The sequence below is a fragment of the Pseudophryne corroboree genome, chromosome 8 (genome assembly GCF_028390025.1).
Source record: "Pseudophryne corroboree isolate aPseCor3 chromosome 8, aPseCor3.hap2, whole genome shotgun sequence".
In the NCBI taxonomy this organism is placed as follows: domain Eukaryota; kingdom Metazoa; phylum Chordata; class Amphibia; order Anura; family Myobatrachidae; genus Pseudophryne; species Pseudophryne corroboree.
Genome location: NC_086451.1, coordinates 438,258,570 through 438,266,953, shown reverse-complemented (window position 1 = coordinate 438,266,953; position 8,384 = coordinate 438,258,570).

Here is an 8,384-nt window from a genome sequence, read left to right as displayed (position 1 = left end):
TGGGAATAGAACCTCTGGCGAACAAAGCGACATCTCCATCCTCGCTGATGGCCCTGTTCTTAGATAATACCAAAAGACTTAGCAGACCTGAAGTAAGGAGAAATGGTTCAACCTTAATGACCACATTTTATAGCATAAATTAAGGACTGTAGCATACTTACCTACTTCCTGGCTGCTCTCTCCTCCGGGACCCCACTAGACCACCAGGGCAGGGGCACAGGTTGGTTATATATATATAACCATTTTATTATGGCCCACAGTACCCGGTGGTGAAGTCCAGCAAGGGGATAAGTCTCTGACCTGTAGCCCCTCCCACAGCCCCTGGGTGCCATTTAGAGTAAATGTTCCCGCCCTCGAGCTGCATCTCTCTGTCTCCCTCACTCCCTGTCAGCGTTTGGGCGCCATTACCTTTTACACATGCTATGCCGACTCTGGGACTGGTGGACAATGCCTCCTCTGTAATGCTGTACATTTACAGGACACTTAAGTATTCTACATGTCATCTAGACAGTGTTAGTTAAGAACAAATGCATACATTCAGGGTTATTTGGTACAAGTACCCTGTAATCAGGGGCGTATCTACCCATTGGCCGGGATGGCACTCGCCAGGGGCGCCAAGCGATGAGGGGCGCCACTCGACAGTGCCTCCCACGGCCAGGGAGTAGTCTCACATTGTAGAGGCAGAACCAGTCCTCCCTTCCCCGTGCAGCTCCTCACCCGCAGTGACACCCGGCTACAACTACAACAGCCAGTGTTATTTGCCCTGGTGTCCGGTGGCTCTGCACAGCACTACTGTAAAGAAACTCTTCATAAACTACAGCTACCAGCAGCCCTTGCTGCTGTGAGCTCCGGCAGCAAGGGCTGCTGGGAGCTGTAGTTTATTAAGAGTTTCTTTACTGTAGTGTTGTGCGGAGGCGCCAGACACCAGGGCAAACAACACTGGCTGCCGCTACTGCATAGTTGCCGACATTCTGGCTGCTCTCTGCGGGAGAGAGCAGCCAGGTCGGCACAGCAAGGGGGCAGGGGAGGGCTGGATGTGGTCCGGAGGCGGGACGGGGGCGGAGCAAGGGCGGAGTGGGGCGGGGCAAGGGCGGAGTCTCACTGACGGCACTTTAAGCCACGCCCCCCGTTCTGTAATGCCGCAATCTCCTGCATTACACTGCAGGGGGCGTGGCTATGATGACGCGATTCTGCAAGAATCGCGTCATCAACTGCCCGGACCGCCCACTTTACACACAAAATGGGCGGACGGGCAGGGGGACCCCCGATTCCGGGAGACTTGCCTGCTCTTCCGTGGGGCCGGGAGGGACACCCGATTTTCGGGAGCCTCCCGGCCATTCCGGGAGAGTAGGCAAGTATGCGCTACTGCCTGCTGTAGTTGATGTCGTGCTTCACTGCGGGTGAGGAACTGCATAGGGAGTGGGGAAGACTGGTGCTGCCTCTACAGTGTGATTTTTATTTACATATATATATATATATATATAAACACACACATACATACATACATACATACATACATACATACATACATACATATACATACACACACACACACACTAGGGTGCATCAAACGCCCCATGAATTTTTAAAAGTAAGAAAAATGATTTGTCCCCATGCTACATTTTTTAGAATGGTTAAGGATATATTGCATACAAATTTTGAAGAATCTGGGATATTTATGTGGCCCACCATGCCCCTGAAGATTAAAGATTTCTATAAATTTCTATTTTTGTTCTATTTATTTCTATACATTTCTATTTATTTTATCTGAAAAAGAAATAATGATTTGATTAATGACTTGTGTTTGGGATGGGAACAGCCACGATAGGCCCATGAGGCTTCATGCTGTTCCCTTTCTTTGTTATGACAATTTTTGGGTGTGGAGGTGGACCACCTAAGTCAAATCGTACATCAAAAAAAACAATTTGCACAGTTGTTTCTATGCTAAAAAGGTACATTTTAAGAATAGGGACAGCAAGCATTCCGAATGTCGGGGCGTTTGATGCACCCTAATACACACACACACACACATTATATATATATATATATATATATATATATATATAAAAGTATGTGTGTGTGTGTGTGTGTGTGTGTGTGTGTGTGTGTGTGTGTGTGTGTGTGTATATACAGGTTGAGTATCCCATATCCAAATATTCAGAAATATGGAATTTTTTAAGTAAAGGCCCCCATCCACTAGTCAGATTTGGGCAGTTTTCTTCAGATTTCGACATATCTGACCATCATATCTGAAGAAAAGTGTCACATTGGATGGCTCTTCAGATCCGATGCGCACTCCCGTGTCAGATATATCTGAACTACAGATCTCTGAGGCTGCCCCAACTATTTATCTGAATCTGAAGAAATCAGGTGCACATCGGATTGTTTTTTTACTTCAGATGTATCTGATCAGATTCATCTGAATCGTCACTTGACTGGCATCTCCCTGACCACTCCCACCCACCAAGAGGGGGAACAGCGGCAGCAGCATCATCATCAGATCAATCGCATGTAGCATGTGTGCATCAGATATATCTGATGCGATCTGGCACATGATATATTGCATCAGATACATCTGAAGTGAATGTAATGAAAATGAAAGCCAGGGTCTGATCCGATTCCCGGGACGCTCCCGGGAGAGTTCAAGAGAAATCTGATGCTATCTGCAGTTCAGACAAGTCTGAGTAGTGGATGGCCACCTTCAGAGTGAGATAGTGACACCTTTGTTTTCTGATGGCACAATGTAAACAAACTTTGTTCAATACACAAACTTATTAAAAATATTGTATTAAATGACCCTCAGGCTGTGTGTGTATAAGGTGTATATGAAACATAAATGCATTCTGTGCTTAGACTTGGGTCCCATCGCCATGATATCTCATTATGGTATGCACTTATTCCAAAATACGGAATAATCCGATATCCAAAACACTTCTAGTCCCAAGCATTTTGGATAAAGGATACTCAACCTGTATATACAGTAGGGATGAGCGGGTTCGGTTCCTCTGAATCCGAACCCGCCCGAACTTCAGCTTTTTTCCACGGGTCCGAGCAGGCTCGGATCTTCCCGCCTTGCTCGGTTAACCCGAGCACGCCCGAACGTCATCATCCCGCTGTCGGATTCTCGCGAGACTCGGATTCTATATAAGGAGCCGCGCGTCGCCGCCATTTTCACACGTGCATTGAGAGTCATAGGGAGAGGACGTGGCTGGCGTCCTCTCCGTTTAGAGAAGAGAGAGACACAGTATTTTGGGGAGCATTATTAGGAGGAGTACTACTATACTGTATACTACTATACTACTTGCTGAAGTGATATTTATAGAGTCATAGGGAGAGGACGTGGCTGGCGTCCTCTCCGTTTAGAGAAGAGAGAGACACAGTATACTATTTTGGGGAGCATTATTAGGAGGAGTACTACTATACTGTATACTACTATACTACTTGCTGAAGTGATATTTATAGAGTCATAGGGAGAGGACGTGGCTGGCGTCCTCTCCGTTTAGAGAAGAGAGAGACACAGTATTTTGGGGAGCATTATTAGGAGGAGTACTACTATACTGTATACTACTCAGACACAGTATTTTGGGGAGCATTATTAGGAGGAGTACTACTATACTGTATACTACTCTACTACTTGCTGAAGTGATATTTATAGAGTCATAGGGAGAGGACGTGGCTGGCGTCCTCTCCGTTTAGAGAAGAGAGAGACACAGTATTTTGGGGAGCATTATTAGGAGGAGTACTACTATACTGTATACTACTCAGACACAGTATTTTGGGGAGCATTATTAGGAGGAGTACTACTATACTGTATACTACTCTACTACTTGCTGAAGTGATATTTATAGAGTCATAGGGAGAGGACGTGGCTGGCGTCCTCTCCGTTTAGAGAAGAGAGAGACACAGTATTTTGGGGAGCATTATTAGGAGGAGTACTACTATACTGTATACTACTCTACTACTTGCTGAAGTGATATTTATAGAGTCATAGGGAGAGGACGTGGCTGGCGTCCTCTCCGTTTAGAGAAGAGAGAGACACAGTATTTTGGGGAGCATTATTAGGAGGAGTACTACTATACTGTATACTACTCTACTACTTGCTGAAGTGATATTTATAGAGTCATAGGGAGAGGACGTGGCTGGCGTCCTCTCCGTTTAGAGAAGAGAGAGACACAGTATTTTGGGGAGCATTATTAGGAGGAGTACTACTATACTGTATACTACTATACTACTTGCTGAAGTGATATTTATAGAGTCATAGGGAGAGGACGTGGCTGGCGTCCTCTCCGTTTAGAGAAGAGAGAGACACAGTATTTTGGGGAGCATTATTAGGAGGAGTACTACTATACTGTATACTACTATACTACTTGCTGAAGTGATATTTATAGAGTCATAGGGAGAGGACGTGGCTGGCGTCCTCTCCGTTTAGAGAAGAGAGAGACACAGTATACTATTTTGGGGAGCATTATTAGTAGGAGTACTACTATACTGTATACTACTCTACTACTTGCTGAAGTGATATTTATAGAGTCATAGGGAGAGGACGTGGCTGGCGTCCTCTCCATTTAGAGAAGAGAGAGACACAGTATTTTGGGGAGCATTATTAGGAGGAGTACTACTATACTGTATACTACTATACTACTTGCTGAAGTGATATTATAGAGTCATAGGGGGAGAGGACGTTGCTGGCGTCCTCTCCGTTTAGAGAAGAGAGAGACACAGTATTTTGGGGAGCATTATTAGGAGGAGTACTACTATACTGTATACTACTCAGACACAGTATTTTGGGGAGCATTATTAGGAGGAGTACTACTATACTGTATACTACTCTACTACTTGCTGAAGTGATATTTATAGAGTCATAGGGAGAGGACGTGGCTGGCGTCCTCTCCGTTTAGAGAAGAAAGAGACACAGTATTTTGGGGAGCATTATTAGGAGGAGTACTACTATACTGTATACTACTCTACTACTTGCTGAAGTGATATTTATAGAGTCATAGGGAGAGGACGTGGCTGGCGTCCTCTCCGTTTAGAGAAGAGAGAGACACAGTATTTTGGGGAGCATTATTAGGAGGAGTACTACTATACTGTATACTACTCTACTACTTGCTGAAGTGATATTTATAGAGTCATAGGGAGAGGACGTGGCTGGCGTCCTCTCCGTTTAGAGAAGAGAGAGACACAGTATACTATTTTGGGGAGCATTATTAGGAGGAGTACTACTATACTGTATACTACTCTACTACTTGCTGAAGTGATATTTATAGAGTCATAGGGAGAGGACGTGGCTGGCGTCCTCTCCGTTTAGAGAAGAGAGAGACACAGTATTTTGGGGAGCATTATTAGGAGGAGTACTACTATACTGTACACTACTCTACTACTTGCTGAAGTGATATTTATAGAGTCATAGGGAGAGGACGTGGCTGGCGTCCTCTCCGTTTAGAGAAGAGAGAGACACAGTATTTTGGGGAGCATTATTAGGAGGAGTACTACTATACTGTATACTACTATACTACTTGCTGAAGTGATATTTATAGATTAGATAGTGTGACTGTAAGTGTATTATCTGACTTGTGGGGGAGACACTGACAGTGGGGAGCAGTTAGAGTCTGAGAGCAGGACTCAGGAGTACATATAACGTACAGTGCACACTTTTGCTGCCAGAGTCAGTGCCACACTGCCATTGTTGTGACCACACTGACCACCAGTATAATAATATATTTTGTGATTGTCTGCTTAGGACTCGGAGTACTAGTTGCAAGTTGCAACGTGACCTGACCACCAGTTTAATAATCAATCACCACCAGTTTAATATATATATAATTGTATATAATATATATATATATATATATATATATATATATATATATATAATATTGTATACCACCTACCCGTGGTTTTTTTTTTTTTTTTCTTCTTTGTACATACTACTATAGTATAGTAGCTTACTGTAGCAGTCTGCGGTGCTGCTGAGCTGACAGTGTCCAGCAGGTCCGTCATCAGTCATCATTACCAATACCTAATAAATATATTATCTACCTGTCCGGCTGCAGTACTAGTGATATTATATATACATACATATATATATTGATTTCATCTCATTATCAATCATCCAGTCTATATTAGCAGCAGACACAGTACGGTAGTCCACGGCTGTAGCTACCTCTGTGTCGGCACTCGGCAGTCCATCCATAATTGTATACTAGTATCCATCCATCTCCATTGTTTACCTGAGGTGCCTTTTAGTTGTGCCTATTAAAATATGGAGAACAAAAATGTTGAGGTTCCAAAATTAGGGAAAGATCAAGATCCACTTCCACCTCGTGCTGAAGCTGCTGCCACTAGTCATGGCCGAGACGATGAAATGCCAGCAACGTCGTCTGCCAAGGCCGATGCCCAATCGCATAGTACAGAGCATGTCAAATCCAAAACACCAAATATCAGTAAAAAAAGGACTCCAAAACCTAAAATAAAATTGTCGGAGGAGAAGCGTAAACTTGCCAATATGCCATTTACCACACGGAGTGGCAAGGAACGGCTGAGGCCCTGGCCTATGTTCATGGCTAGTGGTTCAGCTTCACAGGAGGATGGAAGCACTCAGCCTCTCGCTAGAAAACTGAAAAGACTCAAGCTGGCAAAAGCACCGCAAAGAACTGTGCGTTCTTCGAAATCCCAAATCCACAAGGAGAGTCCAATTGTGTCGGTTGCGATGCCTGACCTTCCCAACACTGGACGTGAAGAGCATGCGCCTTCCACCATTTGCACGCCCCCTGCAAGTGCTGGAAGGAGCACCCGCAGTCCAGTTCCTGATAGTCAGATTGAAGATGTCAGTGTTGAAGTACACCAGGGTGAGGAGGATATGGGTGTTGCTGGCGCTGGGGAGGAAATTGACCAGGAGGATTCTGATGGTGAGGTGGTTTGTTTAAGTCAGGCACCCGGGGAGACACCTGTTGTCCGTGGGAGGAATATGGCCGTTGACATGCCTGGTGAAAATACCAAAAAAATCAGCTCTTCAGTGTGGAGGTATTTCAACAGAAAAGCGGACAACAGGTGTCAAGCCGTGTGTTGCCTTTGTCAAGCTGTAATAAGTAGGGGTAAGGACGTTAACCACCTCGGAACATCCTCCCTTATACGTCACCTGCAGCGCATTCATAATAAGTCAGTGACAAGTTCAAAAACTTTGGGCGACAGCGGAAGCAGTCCACTGACCAGTAAATCCCTTCCTCTTGTAACCAAGCTCACGCAAACCACCCCACCACCAACTCCCTCAGTGTCAATTTCCTCCTTCCCCAGGAATGCCAATAGTCCTGCAGGCCATGTCACTGGCAATTCTGACGAGTCCTCTCCTGCCTGGGATTCCTCCGATGCATCCTTGCGTGTAACGCCTACTGCTGCTGGCGCTGCTGTTGTTGCTGCTGGGAGTCGATGGTCATCCCAGAGGGGAAGTCGGAAGACCACTTGTACTACTTCCAGTAAGCAATTGACTGTCCAACAGTCCTTTGCGAGGAAGATGAAATATCACAGCAGTCATCCTGCTGCAAAGCGGATAACTGAGGCCTTGGCATCCTGGGTGGTGAGAAACGTGGTTCCAGTATCCATCATTACTGCAGAGCCAACTAGAGACTTGTTGGAGGTACTGTGTCCCCGGTACCAAATACCATCTAGGTTCCATTTCTCTAGGCAAGCGATACCGAAAATGTACACAGACCTCAGAAAAAGAGTCACCAGTGTCCTAAAAAATGCAGCTGTACCCAATGTCCACTTAACCACGGACATGTGGACAAGTGGAGCAGGGCAGGGTCAGGACTATATGACTGTGACAGCCCACTGGGTAGATGTATGGACTCCCGCCGCAAGAACAGCAGCGGCGGCACCAGTAGCAGCATCTCGCAAACGACAACTCTTTCCTAGGCAGGCTACGCTTTGTATCACCGGTTTCCAGAATACGCACACAGCTGAAAACCTCTTACGGCAACTGAGGAAGATCATCGCGGAATGGCTTACCCCAATTGGACTCTCCTGTGGATTTGTGGCATCGGACAACGCCAGCAATATTGTGTGTGCATTAAATATGGGCAAATTCCAGCACGTCCCATGTTTTGCACATACCTTGAATTTGGTGGTGCAGAATTTTTTAAAAAACGACAGGGGCGTGCAAGAGATGCTGTCGGTGGCCAGAAGAATTGCGGGACACTTTCGGCGTACAGGCACCACGTACAGAAGACTGGAGCACCACCAAAAACTACTGAACCTGCCCTGCCATCATCTGAAGCAAGAAGTGGTAACGAGGTGGAATTCAACCCTCTATATGCTTCAGAGGTTGGAGGAGCAGCAAAAGGCCATTCAAGCCTATACAATTGAGCACGATATAGGAGGTGGAATGC